The sequence below is a fragment of the Phascolarctos cinereus genome, unplaced genomic scaffold (genome assembly GCF_003287225.1).
Source record: "Phascolarctos cinereus isolate Bilbo 61053 unplaced genomic scaffold, phaCin_HiC Scaffold_4;HRSCAF=312, whole genome shotgun sequence".
In the NCBI taxonomy this organism is placed as follows: domain Eukaryota; kingdom Metazoa; phylum Chordata; class Mammalia; order Diprotodontia; family Phascolarctidae; genus Phascolarctos; species Phascolarctos cinereus.
Genome location: NW_027555847.1, coordinates 480946116 through 480970454, shown reverse-complemented (window position 1 = coordinate 480970454; position 24339 = coordinate 480946116). Strand labels below are relative to the sequence as shown.

The 24339-nt window shown below is 37.8% G+C and overlaps 1 protein-coding gene across 1 annotated transcript in view; it reads right to left on the bottom strand.

Moving 5' to 3' along the window:
• Positions 1-22020, bottom strand: part of ST18 (ST18 C2H2C-type zinc finger transcription factor) — a 421429-nt gene extending 399409 nt beyond the window's left edge. Inside the window, exon 1 of the mRNA XM_078153419.1 lies at positions 21943-22020. The gene's annotated coding sequence lies outside the window, so the exon portion shown is untranslated. The remainder of the gene's footprint in view (positions 1-21942) is intronic.
• Between the last annotated feature and the right edge of the window lie 2319 nt (positions 22021-24339).

Below are 24339 nucleotides of genomic sequence, written 5' to 3'. Positions count from 1 at the left end.
AAAAAATATGACAACAAGAGGCTGAGCTATATTACTATGAGGATCTTGGGGCATGTGACTTGGATCACCCAAATCTTGGTCCAAGAGACATTAATTTCCTTATCACCTGTCTGACAAAAGGGAGAATTGACACTTTTCCAGACCTGAGTAAACACAATGAGCATGAATGCACCCACTAGCCTAAACTTAGAATTTCTTTTACTGTCTGATTAGGTCTTGGCCTGAGAAAATCTTTAACAGAGTTTCCTATACTGGTTGATTTCTGGATGAAGAAGTAGAAAAGGGGGAAAAGCTTGGTTTTGATTGAATAATTAAATATTAATACAAGAGAGAAATAATCATTTCTCACAATAGGGCAGTGGTTTTAAGCCTGGGTGATTGGGAGGATGCTGGTGTTATCAACAAAAAAAAGATGTCACAAAAGAGACAGGTTTTGAGAGAAATTCAAAATTCAGAGGAATTTAGTTTGGGACATGCTGGATTGGAAATGTCAACATTTTATCCAGTTGATACTATCTAGCAGATCTAAAACTCTTAGGAGAAGATAGAGATGGAGATCTGGATAAGGGAGGGGAGTTATTTGTGTGGAGATGATAAACAAAGCTAAGAAAATGGATGAGAAAGAAAAAATAATGGGAACAAAGACAATTAATTATGTATTTGAGTATGAAATCACTAAATAAGTATTAAAAATCTATTGGATTTAAAGTATTGCCCTAAGCATGGACCATTGGGGGTGAGAGGGAGGTATAAAGTTTAGTTAGACTGGCTTCTTTGTCCTCACTGAGTATAGGAGACACACACATGAAGAGTCTCTGAACATTTCTGGAGTTGGCAAGCAATTTCCAAGGCATAGTCCTGTGTTATGTTAACACAAAGTTAGATAAATAGAATGACCAGGATGAAGCTCAGTACCCATGGGAAATAAATGATGTTGGCACAGAGAGCAAAGCACTTAGAGAAGGAGGTGAAGGTCAAAAAGACCTCCCAGCTGGGAAGGCCTTTTATCTGCCATGTAGAGTGCTGCTTGATCCACAGCTGCTCCTGAATGTTCTGTCAGGAGTTTTGCCCGGAAGCACAATTTTTACTTTTGAGGTTTTTTGCTTGTTTCAAAGTCTAAGATATGTACCCTTGACATTTCTGCTTGTGGAGTGTCTGGATTCAATGATCCCAATGTTTTCTACATATTTTCTACATGTAGGTAATCTTAGAGTCTATGTTATGCTCCCTTTGTTGCAAAATACAGCAATCCACTTCTTTCCAAAGTTGGAATTCACAACAGCCATATTCTGTAGGCTGAGCTTCACTCCAAAAACACCCACAACAGATGATAAGGGGGTGTCTTCTCCCTGGTGCATTAGCAATATAGTAAGCATTTAAGGAAACATTCTCAGATTGTGCTTAGCATGAATGTAACCTGCCTCCAAAGGACTATTCTGGTCTCTCGAAGTCTCCCCAGACTTGTCTGCTTGGCAGTCAAAGTATATCCTTAAGACACTGGAGATACTGGCCAAAAATTCTACCAGGCAAGCAACCTCTACTGCCAGCACATAGGACCAAGCTTTCGTTTTGGTCCTGGTGCTCTGTGCATCACTGCTGTGGATATTCAGCTTGCATCTACACATACATATGGGATAAACTAATTTGCCTGATGGTATAGATTTTTTGATTGACTTTTCTTGTTCTTTTGATGAAGCTGATCAGTCAAATGATCAGTCAAAATAGTTGAATCTATTCATGCCTTTTCTATATAGGCATGTTCCCAAGTAGTATTATTGAATGAGTGCTATTATGAGTATTTTAAATGAGTGTTAATAAATGAAATAAATGAGTATTATTAAGTGCTTACTATGTGCCAGGCACTGGATAAATGCTTGAAAGACAAACACAGAAGGGAGACAGTCCCTACCCTCAAGGAGCTTTCAACAGCTGAAGGGAAGCAATAGCTATGGAGCAGAGTTTTGCTTGAGGAGTCACAGGGATGATCAGTTGATTCATAGGGTAGCAGATTGACCCACAGTTTCCAGGAATAATGGTAACATTTATTTGATTGATGTAAACAGAGCAAGAAGTGGAGAAGGGGGAGCATGGGGAGTGCTTTGAGGACAGGGCAAATGGCAAGATGGCCTACAGTGATGGCAGGATAGGATGTGAAGCATGCTGGTCTGGGATGGGCTAGTTCTTATAGTCTAGGTGAGTTTGTACTTACTACTAATAATATTAATATGGTGCCTTAAGTTTTTTTATTAATTAATTTATTTTTAGTTTCCAACATTCACTTCCATAAGACTTTGAGTTCCAAATTTTTTCCCCATTTCTCCCATCCCCCACCCCAAGACAGCATGTATTCTGAATACCCCTTCCCCAGATCTGCCATCCATTCTATTACCACCCTCCCCTTCTCTTATCCCCTTCCCCTTCTATTTTCCTATAGGTCAGGATAGATGGCTTTGCCTGCATATTTTATTTCCCAGTTGCAAGCAACATTTTTTTAACATTCATTTTTAAAGCTTTGAGTTCTGAAGTCCTTCCATTCCTCCCTCCCCACCCACCCTTATTGAAAAGGCAAGCAACTTGATATAGGTTATACACATGTAGTCATACAAAATACTTCCATAATAGTCATGTTGTGAAAGACTAACTACATTTCCTTCCATCCTATTCTTCCCCTCATTTTTTCTATTCCCTCCTTTGACCCTGTCCATCCTCAAAAGTATTTGCTTCTGATTATCCCCTCCCTCAATCTGCCCTCCCTTCTATTATCCCCTCCCTACTTATTTTCCTGTAGGGTAAGATAGACTTTTGTGACCAGTTGAGTGTATATGTAATTCCTTCCTTAAGCCAAGTCAGATGAAAGTAATTTACTTATTCCCTCTAACCTCCCCCCTCTTCCCTTCCAATGTAAAAGCTTTTTCTTGCATCTTTTATATGAGATAATTTAGCCCCATTCTACCTCTCCCTTTCTCCTTCTAACAGTACAATCCTCTCTCACCTCTTAATTTTATTTTTAGATATCATCCCTTCATATTCATATTCAACTCACCCTGTGCCCTCTGTCTATATATATAAATATATATGTATGTATATACATATACGTGTGTGTGTGTGTGTGTGTGTGTGTGTGTGTGTGTGTGTGTATTCCCTCTAACTACCCTAATACTGAGAAAGGTCTCATGAGTTACATCTTTCCATGTAGGAATGTAAACAGTTCAACTTGAGTCTTGATTTTGAAAGTCAAATTTTCTATTCAGCTCTGGTCTTTTCATCAAGAATGCTTGAGAATCCTCTATTTCATTGAATATCCTTTTTTCCTCTGAAGGATTATGCTCAGTTTTGCTGGGTAGGTGATTCTTGGTTTTAATCTTAGCTCCTTTGACCTCTGGAATATCATATTCCAAGACCTCCAATCCCTCAAGTTAGAAACTGCTAAATCTTGTATTATCCTGATTGTGTTTCCACAATACTTGAATTGGTTCTTTCTGGTGGCTTGTAATATTTTCTCCTTGACCTGGGAACTCTGGAATTTGGCTATAATATTCCTAGTAGTTTTCCTTTGGGGATCTCTTTCAGGAGGTAATTGGTAGATTCTTTCAATTTCTATTTTACCTTCTGGTTCTGGAATATCAGGGCAGTTTTCCTTGATAATTTCTTGAAAGATAATGTCTGGGTTCTTTCTTTGATCATGGCTTGCAGATAGTCCAATAATTCTTAAATTATCTATACTGGATCTATTTTCCAGGTCAGTTGTTTTTCCAATAAGATTTTCACATTGTCTTCTATTTTTTCATTCTTTTGGTGTTGTTTTATAATTTCTTGATTTCTCATAGAGTCATTAGCTTCCATTTGCTCCATTCTAATTTTTAAGGAATTATTTTCTTCAGTGAGCCTTTGGACCTCCTTTTCCATTTGGCCAGTTCTGCTTTTTAAGACATTCTTCTCCTCATTGGCTTTTTGGACCTCTTTTGCCATTTGGGTTAGTCTATTTTTAAGGTGTTATTTTCTTCAGTATTTTTTTGGGGTCTCTTTTAGCAAGCTGTTGACTTGTTTGTCATGATTTTCTTGCATCACTCTCATTTCTCTTCTCAGTTTTTCCTCTACTTCTCTTACTTGATTTTCAAATTTTTTTTTTGAGGTCTTCCATGGCCTGAGATCAATTCACATTTTTCTTGGAGGCTTTGGATATAGGAGCTTTGCCTTTGTTGTCTTCTTCTGATTGTATGCTTTGATCTTCTTTGTTATCAAAGTAAGATTCTATGTTCTGAGGTTTTTTTACACTGTTTGCTCATGTTCCTAGCCAATTACTTGATTTTCTAACTCTTTGTTAAGGTAGGACTCTGGTTCCAGTGTAGAGGGTGCACTGTCCCAAGCTTCAGCGGTTTTGTGCAGCTGTTTTCAGAGATATTTCTATGGACCTGCAATTTTTCAGTTCTTCCAAGGTGTTTACTCCCTTCCCGGACTATGCTATGATTTACGACTGACCACAAGCACTCTTTTCTATCTTGGAACTGTAAGGAGGCTTCTCTGTTTACTGCCCCCACAATCTTTGCCACTCCAGTGCTCCTCTTCTCCCCTGGATCACCATCCAGGACTGTGACCCAGATCCAAGCATGGGCAAAGCAAAAGAATCCTGCCTCACTGCCAGCAAAGAGATCCCTGCAATCCCCCTCTGATTAGCCACTCGTCTGTGAGCCAACAGCGCCAGAAGCAGCTGCTGCTGCTATGGCCACCACCCTGGGCCTGTGTTAGGACCAGGGTTAGACCTTGCTCCTTTCTCACTCAGGTCCACTGACCTCTCCCAGTGACCTTCTGAGCTGTCTTTGGTATTTGTGAGTTGAGAAGTCTGGAAACCACCACAGCTGCCTGTGATTCAGTCCTCTGAGGCCAGCTCCAAGTTTTCTGGGGCCTGGTCTGTGCCAGCACAGTCCATGCTGAATTGTGCTCCTCTCCCAGCCAGGTGCAATAGACCTTTCCTATCAACCATCCAGCTTGTCTTGAGCTGGAAATTTGTTTCACCCTGACTTTTTGTGGGTTCTGATGCTCTAGAATTTGTTTAGCATCATTTTTTACAAGTATTTGGAGGGCTCTGGGGTAGAGCTCAAGCAAGTCACTGTTTTTACTCCACCATATCGGCTCTACTACACTAGTGCCTTAAGTTTTGCAAAATGCTTCACAAATGCCATTTTGTTTTATCCTCATAAATCTCTGAGAGATAGCAGCTATTGTATTCCCATTTTACAGATGAAGAAACTGAGGAAGACAGAGGTTAAGTAAATTGCCTAGGGTCACATGGTAGTGAGTGTCTGTGGCAGGATTTGAACTCAGGTATTCCTGAAAGCAGGCTTCTATCCACTGTACCATCTAGCTGCCTCAATTGTCAATCAAGACAATTCACCCCCAAGACAAAATAGTTTCCTGACCAATATCCTTTCACAATGATTTGGTTAATATATTGTAACCATACCATAAAATTAACTAAGCACCTTTGTAATAATATCTCTTGGCCAAGACAAACCTAAATTAATTTAGTACTCCCTGCTCTGCTCAGGCCAGCCCTTGTGTTACAATTCCCTTTCTGATAGCTTCGGGTCTCAGAAAAATCATATTTTAAAGTATTGTTTTAAATAATATAGTACACATTTTGGACACTTAAAAACATATGTCATCAATTATAATGTTATTCCTCTGCACACAACTATCCACATAAGGTTGTTTTACTTAAGTTTCATGGAACCTATTCTAGTGAATAGAGGGTCAAATCTTGCCTCAAACACTAGTTGTGTTACCTTATGCAATTCATTTAACCTTTCAGTGCCTCAGTTTCCTCATCTGTGAAATTAGGGGTCCTTTGAGGTCCCTTCCAACTCTAAATCTGTGTGGAACTATGATCTTATGAGCCTGTGAATATATCTGCCCGCAGCCACAGTGCCAAAACTAAATTAACGTCCTCTGTCATTTCAGAAGGATGGAGGATAGGTCATTTCTATGAAGTCACCTCATTTGGGTGATTTGTGCTTCTTTCTGTAGTTAATCTAGTTTATTTATCTTTGTGCGTATGGCCTTTCATGAGCAAATAACCTGAAGGTGTTAGCGGCTAAGAAGCACTAGAACATGGCTGTTGTCATCATTGTTTTTGTTGTCACTGCTGTTGTTATTAATTGTTATTATTAAATTTCTGCTCATAACACTGAAAGGCAGCCTGGGAAGAGCCCTGAATTGAGAAAACATACTTAAAGTTCCAGAGATCTGAATCCCAACCCCTGTTCAATGACCAGGGTTTAGTCACAATCTCTCTGGGCCTAAGGTTTCTCATCTGAGAGATGAACAAGCGAGAAGGAATCAGAAGCATTTATTAAATTTCTACCATGTGCCAGGCTCTGTGTTAGGTGTTGAAGGCATAAATAAAAAAGTGATACATTCCCTGCAATTATGGGGCTCATATTCTACTGGAAAGTGGTGCAAGGGAAGGAGATTTGGTGTGGGGGGAGTCCCAAGACTGGCGAATAAGTGGAGCCAGGGGACACCTCATTGCCATGTAGCAATGGTACCTTTGGTTTGATCACTGTATTCAAATAAGGAAGTTAGTTGATCTCTAAAGTCTCTGAAACTATGACTCTATCACACTACTCACTAATCACATCTCACTGCTATGCTTCCTAGCTCTTGATGGCGACTTTTCAATATATTGATAATTAAATCATATGATATTATTTGGCTTTCAAATAGTATTTCTTTAAATTTTTCAGAGAATTGGAAAGAGGTTGAATTTCATTGTTAGTAATGTGCTCAGTCCTAAGCCTTCTCTTTAAACTAGTTTTCAAGTTGAAGACGCACTTACTCCTAAGTCAAATGACCTAGATCCAAATACTGCCTATGATAATAGAGCGAGTAACTTTGGGCAAGTCACAATCTCTCTACGTATCATAATAATAATAATAATCAGCATTTGTACAGTGCCTACTATGTGCCGGGCACCATGCTATAATGCTTTACAAATAGTATCTCATTTGATTTTCACAATAACCCTTGCAGATAGGTACTATTTTTACAGTTGAGGAAATTGAGTCAGACAGGGGTTAAGTGAGTTGTCAAAAGTCACACAGCTATAAAGTATTTGAGGTTGGATTTCAGATTAACTCTTCCTGGGTGAAGGGCAGCTAAGTGGCACAGTGGATAGAATATGGCCCTGGAGTCAGGAGGCCCTGAGTTCAAATCTAGCCTCAAACACTTATTAGCTGTGTGACCCTGGGCAAGTCACTTACCCCTATTTGCTTCAGTCCCTCACCTGTAAAATGTGCTAGGAAAGAAAATGGCAAATCACTCCAGCCTCTCTGCCAAGAAAACCCTAAATGGCGTCACGGAGAGTCAGATACGACTGAAATGACTCCACAACTTCCTGATTCATGGCCCCAGTCTCTATCCACTTCACCACCTAGCTGACTCTATTGCCTCATTTGCAAAATAGGGGGTTGGATTAGATGACTTCTGAGATTCCTTTTGGTTCTAGATCTATGATTGTATTATAAGAGATCCAAAGCAAATAATTTATCAGATAATATTCTGACCCAAATAACACAAACACCATTTCAATTCATCAACAAAAGTTTCTCTGTTTAAAACCCTAAGTGCTAAGTATGGAAGATATAAAGGCAAAAACAAAACATCTCTTGCTATTACTTGGCAACTAGACTTACAGTTAAGAAGAACTCAGTTCAAATCCTAACTCAAATACTATGTGATTGTGGGTTACTCACTTAACCTCTGACTCACTTTCCTCATTTGTGAATGGAAATAATAATAGCATCTCCCTCACAGAATTGTTGTGAGGATCAAATGAGATAACATATATATAGGTCTTTTGAGTCCTTAATGTGCTATGATATCTATATTCTATCTCTTTATCACTTCAGTCCTGAAGTAAATCTCTTTCTTTTTGAAGTCCCCAAAGGTTACAGGCTCATTGATTTTGAGCTTAAAGTTTCTAGACCAACTTTATTTTATAAATGAAGATGAGGAGTGTCTATGATGAAATCACAAATCTTTGAAAATACCAAAATAGCCTTCACAGAGTTGAGTTCTAATTAACATGTTCTAATTAAATATTTAGGAAGGAGAGGAGGGAAGGAGGAAGAGAAGAAGGGAGGAAAGTAGGAAGGAATGGGGAGAGAGATAGGGGGAAAAATGAAGGGAAGGAGAGAAGGAGGAAAGAAGGGAGTGAGGGGAAAAGAAAAGAAGAGAAAAGAAAGAAGGAAGAGAAAGAGTAAGGAGAGAAAGGGAAGAAGGAATGGAGGGGGAGGAAAGGTGGAAGGAAAAGAAAGAGGAAGGAAAGAAGGGAGGAAAGAACAAAGGGAGGGAGGGAGGGAGGGAAGAAGAGAGGAAGGAAGGAAAAAGGAAGATACCTAAGCCTTAAAACTTCATTTTTCTTTAGCTCATCATACTGACATAAGAAATGGACTACCAGCACAATATTATTTCTAGTTCAAGCATTAAATGACAGGCATTGGAGATCATCTGTTCTTTGTATGAGGACAAAAGACTTTCAGTGAATTAACAAACCCAAAACAACATTAGTAATATTTTTAAGCTGAAAGATCATTGCTATTGCTTTTCAGGGAAACCTAGATCACTCTACTTTATCGTTTATTTTGTGATGCAGAAGGATTACACAGCATACTTCACTATGCATGTCAGAATCCATGAGTTTAATTAAAGTTATGATGTGAACAAAGACTATCCATTAAACAAGAAAAATTTGGTCTTGGCAAGTGATATTTGCATCAATTTGCTTAATTAGATCAGTACTTTTAAAACAATTTGTAAAGCATAGGATTAAAGGCCTGAATTTCAAAGGATTTAGCAGAAGCCACAATCATGGTTTCAAACAAATCATCTGCAAGAAATTGTAGGCTGAAAATAGCAATTAGCGGCCCACAGGAAAAAAAAATTAATGGAGACTATTTCTATCAATTGAATAACCATGTATAATATGGTTTGGCTTGAATCACTGATAACTTAACCTTACTCAGATTTTGCAGAATAGAGGCAAGCTGCTCCTATCACTTAGGGCAAAACACACTTCAAATAAAAATTAATTCCAGGTGCATACACATTATGAGTCATTTTAGATTTCTCTGTTGGGGGAGGGGAAGAATAGGAAGTTTGACAAAGCATTGATTGAGCACCAATCCTAGGGATTTATCTTATTTTTCTCATAAATAAGCAAACCTAATTAAAACTTATTAGTCATGTGACCCTGGGCAAGTCATTTAAACTTTCTCAACCTCAGTTTCCCCATTGGTAAAATAAGGATAACAATAGCACCTACTATAGAAGGTTGTTATATCAAATAAGTTAACACATGAAAAGTACCTGCAAAAGCTCAAACCCTATATAAATTCTAGGTGTTATTATTAAAAGTCCTTTGCTAGACTTAATGTGTCCTTAGTCTTTATCCTCAGGAGACCTTAGCATCATTGAGCCCACTAACAGTAGATTTTGCAATTCATAAGTAGCTAAGCAGATAACCCTAACAGCCAGCCTAGAAAAACACCTTGCCCCTCCTCACAAACAAAACAAAACAAAACAAAACAATTGCAACATGGCAAGGCAGCATTTCTTCCATGGCTTGAGGTATATGCAGCCACATTTTGTTTTTTTATTTTATGAGGAGAGGGGACACATCGTTTCTGCTAATCTGTGCATGAGAAGAACCTGGATACCTCTGTGAATGGCTTCCATCTTGCAATGTGTTAAGCTTTGTGATATGGCATTCTAAAATTCACTAGAACTTCCTCCAGAACCCACACTTCTAAACTGTTCCAGGTCAATGAAAATAAAGAGCTATCATCCGAACCTTCAAGTTTACTAAAAACAGCTTCTGAAACATCAAAGAAATGCTGGATTTTGTTCAGTGTATTTTTCCTTAGTTTTAACTAGTTTTCATTACATTTTTTAAAAATTGACATACAGTATAGCTGGTATTTTTTCAGTTACTAAAAATCTTAACCAAAAGGTGTCATAAATTGAAACTTCATAAGAATAAATAATAAAGCTTAATAGAACTTCTTTGATCACAAACTGTCATTGTAGTCATTTTGTATTTTCCCCTTTTCAAGTGACATTTCCAACAGGGAAATAGGAAATCATATTTGCAACAGTAAGAAGGATTTTGTGAATTTTTGTTCCTTCCTTCACCCTGGGTGAAATAGTCTATTCTTTGTTTTGGGTCTAGTGCCAACATGTCAACTGATCAAGTCAGTGGCATATACACCTCACCACTGGGATAAAGGATTCTGTCTGTCTATCAGTCTGACACTTTGTGATAAGTTCTTGCACAGCATCTGCTTTCCCAGGCTGAATGTGCAATGGACTCTCACAGGTCTATCCCACTGTTGATAAGCATGGAAGCTTTAACATATCCTAGGCTGGTTAGCCTAGATCACCTGGGTGCCCTCAAACCCACACAAATTCTCACCCTACTGGTACCAGATTTAGTGTTGACACTTGATCAGCTTTAACCCTACTGCTGCTCAGAACTCTTAGCTCAGATGGTGCACTAGTAAGAAAGATTCCAGGAGTGCACATTATACCTGGCCATGGTATATTCCTGACCTACTCTATACTGGCTTCTCTCTTTCTTGAGACTCTGGCTCTTGGGGGCAACTAGGTGGCATAGTGGACAGAGCAATGGCCCTGGATTCAGGAGGACCTGAGTTCAAATCCGGCCTCAGACACATAACACTTACTAGCTGTATACATTGCCTAGCCAACCCCCCTCAAAAAAAAAAAAGACTCTGGCTCTGGACACATTTCATTCAATTCCTTTCTTCTTTTCTCTTTTGATGTATCTGGAGTCCCACCGTCACAGATACAATTGCCAATGGAGGCATTTTGAGATGTAAATATACCTTCTCATCCTGCTGTCACTTCCATGTGGCTTCCCATTAATCCACCATAGCTGTCCATTGTAATTTTGTAAATTAACAACGAAATGTAATTAAAAGTTATAGAAATATGAATGCTATACTCATGATTTCTATAAATGAAATAAAAGGTGATAATATTAAATAATTTTAGTTGTATGCACGAGATCAAACCTTTGGAGGTAGAATGTAATTTAGAGCAAGGGTTGGTTCTTAACTTTCACTGTCATGGATCCTTTTTGCAATCTGGTGAGGCCTGTGGACCCTTTCTCAGAATGTTTTAAAATGTTTAAAATAAAATGCATAGGATGACAAAGGAAACCAATTATATTGAAGTACAGTTGTCCTTTTTTTTTTCAGTTCATAGACCTCCCCACCTCCCCAGTTAAAAAAAAAAACTCTGTTAGAAGTTACTAGTTCAACCCTCACTTTACAGATGAGATAACAGGACTTGAACTAAGGTCTTAACAAACCCAAATCTGATATTTTCTGTGCTATATCATGCTGCCTATAAACATGTGGCTTTACAGATCAATTGTAATCCTATTTCATCTAAAAGGGAAAGGCTATAATTTGAATTTTTCTCAGCTATCTTTTTGAAAATAATGATGATAAGGTCATTTGAATCATCAGAATTTCTGGGGGTTTTTTGTTTTGGGTTTTTTTTTTTTTATCAATACACAGCAAGGTATTATTAGGATTTTGTCCCTTTTCAGGTGGGCTGCTAATATTGATGAAAATCAATATATACTTGATGTTTCATTACACTAGCCACATTTAGTCTATTTAAATAAATGAATGAATGGACAAACAGAATGATGGCTAGATGCATAGAGAGAGATGATAGAGATAGAAAACAGAGATAGAGATGATAAAGATAAATGGTAAAGAGAGATGACAGATATGCTTGAGAGATGATAGAGAGATACGATAGAGAGATGATAGAGAGAAATAATAAAGATGTTAGAGATAGATATGATAGATGACATAGAGAAAGATGATAGAGATTGATAGATATATAGAGATTATAGGCATAGATAAATGATAGTGAGATAGACAGACAGACAGACAGACAGATAGATAGATAGATAGATAGATAGATAGATAGATAGATAGATGATAGGCAGATAGATAGAGATAGATTTATCTAAATGCAGCTAAAGCTTCTAGGGGCCATAAGACAGAGCTTTTGCCTTATCTTGCCAGCAACCAGACCACCATGACCAGATCATTTCCAAAATGAGCTTTCCCTTTTCCTTTTCTAGTCCTCCTTTATATATTCATTATCTCCTTTCATTGGAAAATAAGCTCCTTGAGGGAAGGGGCCATCTTTCTTTCCTGTATTTGTATCCCCAGCCCTGAGTATTGCATCTGCTGGGTAGTAAGTGCTTAATAATGGCTTTCCATTCAGTCAGTCTTCATTATTTTATTTTAGCTAGTTTAGTTAAGCTAGCTGCTAAAAGCCCAAGCCTGGTGTTGATTCTCTTTCAGACTGGTAAAGAGAATCATAGGATAGGTTTTCCAGTTAATTTTGCATGCAATTTGCAAGGCAAATATGAAGCACAATTGCATTTATCAGCTGCATCAAAATGATAGGATTTTTAAGTGCCCAGAAATACATGACTGTTCTGCATTTGTTAATCAATAGAAATGTGTTGCACAAAGCAGAGATAAAAAGGCTTTTCAGGACCAGATGGGGAAACCACAGTGAAGAGGGGCATTCTGATGAAAATCCTAATGCATGGGAGTTAGCCTTGGTTTCTTTTCCCCCAATCTGTCTGATTTTTTGCCTTTTGAAGATCTCTACCATTAGACTTAATCTGTCAATAAAACTAAACTATTTTAAACAACCTGCTTTTTCAGAGGGACTCAGACTTGAATCACAGAATGGCAATACTGGAAGGAATCCCTTCGGTTACCTAACCTAACCTCTACTTGAGCAAGAATCCTCTCAACAGCCTATCCAACAAGTGATCTTGTGGTTACATGAAATTCCCTTCTTTTTGTGGTAGCCCATTTCATTTTTTCATAGCTCTCATTTTAATAAGGACTTCCTTACTTCAAGACTAAATCTTCTCTTTAGCAACTTCTACTCATTACTCTCTAGTTCTGCCTTCTGGAACCTAAGAAAAATACATTTTCTGCAGTTCTTTCCTCCTCATATGGCATGATAGAGATTTTTGTCTATCCTGCTTGAGTACTCCCTGGACACTATCCAGATTATACCACCTCAGACACTTACTAGCTATGTTACCCTGGGCAAATCACTTAACTTTTGCCTGCCTCAGTTTCTTCAACTGTTAAACAGAGATAATAAAAGCACCTACCTCCCAGAGTTGTTGTGAGTGTATCAAGTACTGAAATAAATCAAAGCCACAAGTTGAGGAGGAAAGTGTCTTTGATTGAGATAACTGTAGCAAATCTGCTACCCTGGATGATGTCAGATATATTTCCCAACCAAAGAGACTCATGAAATAAGTTTTTATAGCTTTAAGAGGAGAGGGGGAGGAAGCAGTATGAGATGGCAAAGCCTGGTCATGAGAACCCAGTGGTCCTCGGCAATAAGGGTAAGAAAAGCCAAGTGGCCTTTTTGGCTGTTCTGCCCTTCATGCCCATGAATCCCAATGGAAGGGGGCAAGGACACTAGAAGCTGAGATCCAACTTGAGCTGGCCTCCCAGAAGGCAAACTCTCTAGGTGGGGGCACCTAGGATGTGATTCACCTAGGGTGTAATCAAGAGTAAATATCTTAAGAGTAGGAATGGAAGGACATTACTGAAATTCTGACATTACACAGATCATTTAAGGGAGTGGCAGTCCCTATTACACTTGGTATTGACAATTTTTGTCATTATAGTAACAATTATATTAACAATTTTCTGTCAAGGATAAAATGAGATATATTTATAAAAGCATATAGCACAGTACCCAGCACATCAGGAACTTAATAAATCATATTCTACTTTTAAAAATGTAATACCTAGATTGACCACAGTATTCTAAACATAGTAAAGAGGATTTCATTTGAAATTTTTTAATTTACATACAGCCTTTAAGGAACAACTATATAATAGTTCCTACAAAAAGTTAGATTTGACTCATTGCATAAACAAGTCTACTGACTTTCCTCCAGTACCCTTACTCTCTTCAAAATAATGCTAGTAGACTTGTCTATGCAATGAGTTATATATAATTTTCAGTTAGGAAGAATATCTTATCTTTATTACTGGTAAATTTATATACACACATGTATACATACATCATATATAATATAAAGCTTTTCATAGCACTAAGTAAATATAACAGTACTACTTAGAGTATACTGAACCAGGTCTCAAATATTGCAAGTAATTAATTAAATATTAGAGACATTACTATCTATAGGAAGCATTAACACCTGGTAGGAAAGGTACAGCTAAAAAGTAAATTAAAAAAATAAATATTTACAGTGATAATGTTTATCATTGTAACATAATCTGACTTCAGGCAGTACATCTAATAAAATATTAACCATAAAAAAAGTTAATGTCATCATCCTGCTAATAAGTGGGATAGGGAAGGAGACAGGTTTTTTCACTGAGTAGATCTTCCCAAAGAAGAAATTGGAAAGGCCTAGAGGATACAAATACTTTCCATTTCTGTTCTGAAAATCTCAGAGTTCCCTATAAACAATAACATCTACCACACCTTGCCTAGTTACCACTGGCAAAATAATAAGGAATAGTGGGATATTTATCCCAATGTTTCAGGCAAAATTTTTTAAAAGCCCTTGATAATTGATTCCAAAGTGTTTTATTCCCCCTGAATTATATAGATAATTGTCTCAATTATCCATTCTGCTCATCCAGTAGCCACCTGGCCCTTGTGAGGTATTGCGCAGACCTTCATTTTATCCAATCCCAATTCACATAAGGAAAAATGGAGAGATACAATCTTGCTTCCTCTGTGGATGATCATCAATGCTGTTGCCAGGAACAGAACAGTGTACTTGGCTCCTCATCTGCTGCACTAGCTTGGTTCCTCGTACTAACACTTGTTCTACTTAACCAAAGAAGACCACCAAAAGAGTCAAAGGGAAGAAACCAGGACACATAATTAGAATCACATCTCAAAGAAAGAGGGCAAGTGGGGGAGGGCAATTCTGTGACTATAGCCATAGAAAACTCATAAAGCATGTAACAGCACAATCCACTGGGGGAGGAGGGGTAATTGATGTTAGATAGTGCCAAAGTACAAATGTTCCTTATCTCATTTGTAATGCAAACCTCTTTTTTTTTTCCTTCAAGAAAATGCCCAATAAATTTGACAATTTTCTACTAGGGCCTTAAATAGAGCTATTCTCCTGAATGTCATTTTCTTCTTTCTTTTTAACTGGCAGTTACTCATCCCTCCTGAAGGGGAAAATCATCTCTTGGTCTATGTAGTTTTTCTTTGTTTGTTTTTCCACTTTTATTGAATCATAAGAGAAAAACAGAAGTCTCATCCCTATACTTCTGGACTACCCAGGGCCATTAAACTAGACCCATCATTTTACAGATAAGAAACTGAGATGTAGAGATGACATCCCTTGTCCATTTGTCACACAACCCCTTAGGGCAGAGATGGCATTGGAACAGAGGTCTGTCTCCTGGGTTTGCATAATCTTCACTATACCATCTATATGGGCGTCTCCTGTATTTGTCCTTAACACCTATTTCACAAATTTCTTGTTAAAAAAGGCATTTTTTAATAGATTTACAGGTCTAGCAGAATGTATTTTTGTTTTCTTTTGATATTCCCAGCAGTTTCTCACAAAACTGTCTATTATAATTACCGCAAAGAGAAAGTCTGCCATTTCAGCCTTAAAGTGTCTACATTGTAATTTTGTTTTAATATGAGGCTTTAGTATCAGACCGCAAAGAAGTTGAAAAAATATCAACTATGGAGGCTGTTGCTCAATGTATAATGAACTATTAGTACTTCAACTCCATTTAAAAACACATAGCATGCTGTTCTTTCACTTAGGTAGTCAGTTAACTCAATCAAGTAGCATTTATTAAGCTCCTACCATGTACTAAGCAATGGTGCTATGAAGATAGGCAAAAGACAGTTCCCACCCTGAAGGAGCTCAGGACACAACGAGGAAAGAAAGATGTAGGAACAGGATATACACAGGGTATGTTGGAGGTAATTTCAAAGGGAAGGGGCAAAGATAAGAAGGGCCTAGGAAAGGCTTCTTCTAGAAGAGATGACTTTAGCTGAGACTTGAGAGAAGTTAAGGAAGCTCGAAAGTGGAAATGAAGAGGGAGAGTGTTCCAGCATGGAAGACAGACAGTGAAAACCCTTGGTATTGTAAGAAGAGGATTAGCAAGGAGGCCAGTGTCCCTGGATTGCAGAGTTCTGTGAAGGGGGTGTAGTGTAAGAAGACTGGAAAGATAGGAAGGGGTCACATTATGATGGGCTTTAAAAGCTAAACAAAGGATTTTACATTTGATCCTGAAGACAATAAAAACTACTAGAATTGACTGAATAGGAGATTTGAGCTTTAGGAAAATCAATTTGAAGACTTAGTAGAAGACAGACTGGAGTGTGGAGAGAATTGAGGTAAAAAGACCATCAGGTTGGTGGCAGTGTGGGGGGGTGAGAAGAGGGCGTATACAAGACTATTAAGAAGATAAAATTGACAGGACTCGACATGATTGGATACGGAGTGGGGATGAGAGAGGGTGAGGCATTGAGAATGTTGTTGTTGTCATTGTTATTGTTCAGTTGTTTTGGTCCTGTCCAGCTCTTTGTGATCCCATTTGGAGTTTTCTTGGCAAAGATACTAGAGTGGTTTGCTTTTCCTTCTCCAGCTCATTTTTACAGATGAGGAAACTGAGGCAAATGAGGTTAAGTATCTTGCCCAGGGTCACATAGCCAGTAAATGTCTGAGGCCAGATTTGAACTCAGCTCTTTCTGATTCCAGGCCTGGCACTCTATTTTCTGTGCTGCCTAGCTGCAGCTGAAGATGACACATCAGTTAAGAAGCTGAGTGACTGGGAAGATGGTGGTAAATATGACGGTAATAGACATGTTAAGAAGAGAGGAGGATTTGGGGAAAAGATAATGATTTTGGTTTTGGACATATTGAGTTTAAGATATTAGAATAACTTGTTCTTCTTTTACTTCACTTGTGTTGGGAGAAGGGAGAACAGGGAAGAAAAAAGAAAAAGAAGTAGTTATTTCTAGGTGCCATTTGCATCCTGGGAATTTCCCTACTTTGTGCAGGTATCCTGGGTTGTTCTGCAATATCCCATTCTTGCAAATGAAATTAATATATTTATGACATGGGCTAGATTTTGTAGACACTAATAATTCATCTTTTTATAGTGATTGAAATTTATGAAGAGCTTTGCTCATGTAATGAGAGACTGACAAATGAGGACCCCATCCTAGGAGAAATTGAATAGGCATGAGCCTGCTTCTGGAAGGTTATGACAATATGAACTGAAGGGGTCTTGCTCTCCACTCTAGTTCCTTTGTTCAAAGAAATCTTCCTAGAGCTTTCTCAGAATGGGAATCAGCTAGTTGGATTCTCTGAGTCTAACCTAGAGCCCCTCCCACATCCATTCATATATTGAAAATATTCTGTTCCTCTTACTGAGTTTCAGCTGCACCCTATCCTTCTACTATCTATGATTAGGGGATTATAAAAGTCAGATAACTCAGGATCCCAGAGGCTGAAAACATGTTGCTCCTCTGATGCTCACTAGTAGTACTTCTTATCTCTCACCTGTAGTAAGGATCTATGTGGTCTTCATGGATGGTCACAGAGTACAGATATTCAGAGCATTCACAGGTATCCTGTGACTACATGGTAAGGAAATATCTTCTGAATGGCTGATGGGCTCATCAGCTAATGGACAAATGACACTAATTGGCCAAATCACCTCTTTCTCTTTCCTACTTTTAGGGAGGCAAGAACTACAGTGGGCTTCCTGGTTGGGGAAGGGCCTCAGGCCCTCCTTGTATAGAATGCTGCTATGTGGACTGGACTGTGAACACATGTCCCTTATGTTATTTCTGACCCTGTTGTGTCCATTCTTTCCTATTCTTAGGTGATGGTACATGCAGACAGAGTGACCCTATGAGCTTCAAAAGGTCAGAAGAGTCCGTGGAGTTTACCAACGCAAAGTGACATGAAAGATACAGTCCACTGATTGTAACTGTTCAAAGAAAGCTCTAGGAAAATTCTTTCATTTATGGTGGAAGATCTCAGAAACAATCTTAAAGACATGCTGTTTAATGATATCATCATGGAATTCAGCACCCCTTACACATCACCCAGAGAAGTGGTACCAATGAAGAATAGAAAGATGTAAGTGCATGTAGATTAGTTGTTTTTGAATAAAAGGATTAAAGTGGAGGCTGGACCCCTCTTTCCCATGTCAACATGGACTTCCAGTATCGGGCTTACCCATTTGCATGATCTCAGGGCTAGGCCCTCATTTACCAGCCCCTCATTACACTCAGGGCAGCTTGGTGGTGCAGTGAATGGAGTTCCAAGCCTGGACTCAGGAAGACATTTTCCTGGGTTCAAATCTGTCCTCAGACACTTACTATGTGATGCTGGGCAAATCACTTAACCCTGTTCGCCTCAGTTTCCAGAATATGGCAAACCACTCCAGTATCATTGCCAAGAAAACCCCAAATAGGGTCACAAAGAGTTGGACATGACTCAATAACAACAACAACATTTAACTCAAATCATCCTTGTTAAATAGATTGTGATCATCATTTTTTTTATATTTTACAAACGATGAAATTGAGACTCAGAGAGGCTATCATCTGACTAGTGTCCCATGGCTAGAGTTAGAAGCCACAGGATATATTCTGAGGAAAAAGGGACCTCAAACACAACCTATCACAACACCCACATTTTACAGATGAGGATATGAATACCCAGAGAGATTAAGTGATCTGTCCAAGGTCATACAAGAAGTAACTGGCAAAGTTGGGGTTCACAGACAGGCTTTCTCCCACCAAATTCAGTACTCTCTTCACAATACCATATTCAAATCTCCTATGCTGTAGGACAGTGATTGTCACCATCTTCTTGCTAACTATCAGTCAATGGATGGATGAAATAGATTCCTTGATTAATCTTCCAATGAGGAGAACATGATATGTCTAGGTTGTGGAATATCTAGAGGGGGCATCTATCCCATGCCTGTAGGAAACTCTGAATCATAATTATCTGTCCTTTAATACAACTTCCTACATAAGTCAAGGTAACCTTAGTTACTTGGAGTCTAGGTACTGATTTATTGTTGCAAAGCAGAAAGGTTAGTGAAGTCATGTGGCCCCCCCTCTTGTTAGTGGCTTTACTGCTAAGATAATCATCAGTTATTGTGGTATAATTATATTTCATTAATCATCATTGCATCTGTATATCCTTTGGAAAGTCAGCATCATTCCACAAGTGCAGGAAAAGCTATAAGGCCCAGTTCCTCTTGGCAAAAGGTGCTCATAGGGTGTCATTTTCTCTCTCTGTTGTTTTTCACTTAGAATCTAGATGCACAAAAACTTTATAAGAGTCTGAGAGTCCATAACAATAAAGTAAATCACTATATATAATGATTCAGATTTATATAGGATTTTATAGTTTACAAAGTGTTTTTTTCACAACATCCCTGTGAGGTGCTAATGCAAACATTATTATCCTCATTTGGTATATGAAGAAGTAAAGAGAGGACTTGCTCAACATCATATACACAAATAAAGGTCAGAGCTGAGACCAGAACCTTCACTTTGGCCTCCAAGTTGAAGAGCCTTATGACAGAAACAAAACCAAATTAACTAATAAGAAAATCAACCATAAAATTCACACAGCTCAGTTTTCCACAGCTTGTGGATGCATGTATATGAAAAGAACAAAGGGAAAATCATGCCTTGGAATAATCGCAAGTTCCTATCTGTGACAAGTAATTTTCTCCTCTTTGAACCTCAGTTTCCTCATCTGTAAAAGGCAGGTTTGGATCTTTTCACATTCCCTTCCACCTCTAAATCCCATGATTTCGAGGATCATGATTGAATTTTTTGGTGACATGTAGTGCAATGGATATAGAGTGCTGGATCTGGAGTCAGGAAAACCTGAGTTCAAATTGGGCCTCAGACACTTACTGACTGTGTGACCTTGGGCAAGTTATCTGTCTCAGTTTCCTCAGTCGTAAAATGGGGACTCTTACAGTGTTGTTGTGAAGATGAAATGAAATATTTATAGAATGCTTTGTATATTTTCAAGTGCTACATTAATGCTAGCTATTATTTCTATTATTATTAGCTATTATTAAAAGTGGAAGAGGAAGAAATTTTGCATGCTCTTCATAGATCACAGAACAGAAGCTAAATCACTGAACTGAAGAAGCTAATAGGTGAGATTAATACACACACACACACACATATGTGTATATATATATACACACACACACAGAGAGAGAGAGAGAGAAAGATTATTTTCATAATGCCAAAAGGATTAGAAATTATTGTAAAAGTAAAATGCATTTCATTGTTCATTCACTCTTTCACTTATTTGTTCAGTTCTTCAAGAAATATCAGTTGTGCATGCCATGCTTATTAGGTGCTTTGGAGAAAGAAGGAAATTTTTCAAAAAGCAAGATCACAGAATCCTAGTGTTAGAAGGCCCCTCTGAGGTCTTCTAGTCAAAATCATACCTGAAAAACATGCCCAATACAACATAACTGCTGAATACCCATCCAGCCTTTGCTTGAAGAACTCCCTACTTCCTAAAGAAGTCCATTCTATTTTTGTGAAATATTAACCATTAGAAAGATTTTCCTTACATCATGCCTAAATTTGCTCCTATTGATATTTAAAATCAGCTATCAAATTAACATTCCTCACTTCCCACAACTTTTTTTTCCTTTAGCTAAGAATTCCCAGGTCCTTCAATGGATACTCATATGGTATGAATCTGAACCCCTTCATCGTACATAATATTTTCACCTTGAGAGATTTTCAATTTTATTGAAGAGGCAAAATATAAATAAATGAAATAACTAGAGAACACTTCTAAAAACAAACTATGAATAATGACTATATAATGACATAATATAACTTGCAAACACAAGTAGTGAGGGGTTGAAAATCATTGTTTCTACTTCTTACTTCTAGAGTATTTTAAAATGCTTTCTCATATAATACCACTGTGAGGCAGCTGGTAAACATATCATCATCCCCATTTTACAGATGAGGAAATTGGGATTCAGAGATGTTACATGAATTGCTCACTATCACTTCACCCACCTAATAAGTGATAGAAACAAGGCAAATCCTGAACCTCTGCCACCATCTCTAGAAGTCTTAGGAAATAGAAGAGGTGAGTTTTGTATTTGAGGCTTAATCTTGTGATTAAAAATTATCCTGTGGCTGATGAGTTAGTGAGTAATTTAGTACAGTTCCATGAGAATAGAGTGATTCACCAGAATTTGAGGGAAAGAGAAAAAAAAGAAAAACAACCTTTCTATAACCTCATTTATGTAGAAAAAAAAAAGAATTTCCCCTGACAACCCTTTGCTTGGTCTTCAAGACAGATTAGGTGCTTCAGGATTAAATTTAAAAAAAAAAAAACTTATTTGTTAGCATATCCAACTACCACAGCTTACTTTAAAAAGGTTTTGAAAAAAATTGTATGAAAACAGCACTTTGGCTTTTGTCAAAGTAAAATATGTTGGTCTTTTCTTCAAGAGTAAGCAAAAATTTTTTTAAATCAGCATCTGCCAGATTGAAACTTTATGATAACTACTTTCTATGTCCCTTGTTTATTCATTAGGTAAATCACAAAATGTTTTGCTTTGACAGCTTACTTTACAAATATATTAGCTTAAAAAGGGTAATGAAAGTCTGAAATCATTAGGCAATTTCTCAGCATTCCAATGTGCAGGTCTAATTTCCAAGGTTAAAAATGTCCCTCCCCCATATAAACTTTGAATTATCAAGCCAGCCTCTAAATCTCTTTTCAAAGCAATTGTTTTAAAATCTTACTTGCAAAAGAAGTTGGAAAACCAGCTCCAAGGACGTTGTCTTACTTTGCTGAAGGGAAGTTTAGTCTGACAACTTTTGAAGAACTCAGGTCTAAAAAAAACTTCACACACACAACACACACACACACACACACACACACACACACACACACACACACACACACAAACTTTCCACAAACTTTGGAACCACATGACACCAACTTTATTCCCTGTAGCAGCTTCTCCTTTTTCCTTGTTTGTTCATATTCAAAACTCTTTCTTGCTAATGTACACAGATTTATTTATTGCAAGCAGGTGGTTTGCGTTTACTTCTTTGTGAAAAACTGAACTCAGACAAGGGCAATATCTTCTGGCAAAAATACGGATAACAGCCTCAATTCAACTTAATTTAGAAAGTAGGCCAACTACGTACTAAGTTCTGGACTAGGTTCACCAAGAGTTCACCTGTTATGTTAGAAGATGTCTAAAATCATTGTTTTAGTATCTTTCCACACATTTCATAATTTTTAGCCTAATCTCCAGAAGAATATCACTCATTGGACAAGCTAGAAATTTAAAGGATGAAAATTCATAGGCAAAGATTTTGCCAGTAGGTGACATCACAGCTTTGATCAAATCATTCAGTGTCATGGTGCATGTGTGGTTATTTCTAAGGCTGTCTGAGAGGTGTCTTAAACACCTATAATGATATTTATTAAGAACTTTCTGAAATAGTATTATTCTAAGTGCTCAATGTATATTCTCTAATACTGGAGAAGTAAATCTCAAATGTGTAATAACTTTAATTATCTTTATTACAGATTACTTAGGATCAATATTTTTTTTTCTGAGAGAGCTACAACTTACAGGAAAACTATAAAAAAAACCCCAACAACATCCAATTATTCTAATAATGCCTCCTTACTCCAATTTAGATTGGCCATTTATTGCTAAAAATGAGACTCCCACTGAAAGACAATTTGCCATAAAGGACTCATTTTTTCCCATTATTTAAAAGGTTCATTTTGCCATTTTAAGAAGAGGTTTTGCTCAGCTCAATGAAGACCTAGGTTTTGATGACTTCATGTGTTGTGATCATCAACATAATTACTGGCATTGCACTATGATCCCTTGTTCAGCATACCTCTTACCAGCCTTCCTAGTGCCAACTGCTCCTTCACCCTCTTTAACCCACCCCCAACAACTGGAATCTGAGAAGGGTCATTACATACCATTTCTAATCCTCCTGATATCCTTACCCAGCCACTTGCCCTCTTTGAAATTCATTCCATCTAATTACATGATACTACCAAAATCTTTGACATTGTCATCTACTGACTTTCAGGTTACTCTCTGCCCATAGGATTATAAATCTAGAGCTAGAAGGCAACTTAGAGGCTATCTAGTTCAACCCCTTTATTTTACAGATAAGGAAACTGAGGACTAGAGAAGTTAAGCAACTTGTCCAGGGTCCTACAGGTAGTTAAGTGACACAGCTAAGATCTTCACCCAGTTTCTTTGTATTAAAATCCAGGTATCTTTCTAACATGCCACAACTCTGCAAACTCAACACCCAGCTCACAATCATCCTCTCTCCTCCAACCCCTACCTTCATCATTATGACTTTTATAGCATCCTAACCTTGCAATTCATCAACTCCTAAATTCCCATGACCTCTACCTACCATTTCCCTACCTACGCCATGCTTAGGGATAGAGACATCTTCAGCTTCAACATTACTCTAAACAGTTTCATCTCCAAAATCTGGAATTCCTAAATTCTTTTCTCTGATAACAGTCTCTTTTCCTTTCATCTCTCCCACTACCTCACTACCTCCATCCCATCCCCCATGACATATTTTTCTATGATTTCTGGTCCTTTGATACCTTCCTATTCTCAGTCCATTAACAAGTCAAAAAATGTTTATTAAGCACTAACTATATGCTGAGCATTGTACTAACCACTGGAATTACAAAAGGAAGGGGGCATAAAACAATTCTTGACCTCTACGACCTTACATTTGAGATGGAGAAAACATGTAAATAATAGGTAGACACAAGGTATATACTAAGTAGATGGAAGGCAATCTGAAAGAAGAAGGAATTAGCAGCTGGGAGGACTGAGAAAGGTCTTTTGTAGAATATGGGCTTTGAGCTGAGTTTTAAAGTAAGTCAGGGTAAAAAATATAGTGGACATGAAGGGGTAGAACATTCCAAGTATGGAGGATATCCAGTGCAAAAGTGTGGAGATGCGAGATAGAGTTTCATGTTCAAGGAACCTCAAGTAGGCTAATGTAGATGGATGATCAAGTGCATGAAGAGGAGTAAAATTTTAAAAGTCTGGAAAATTTAAAAAGAGTCAGGTTGCAAATGGCTTTATATGTCAAATGTAAACATTTTCATGTGGTCCTAAAAGTAAA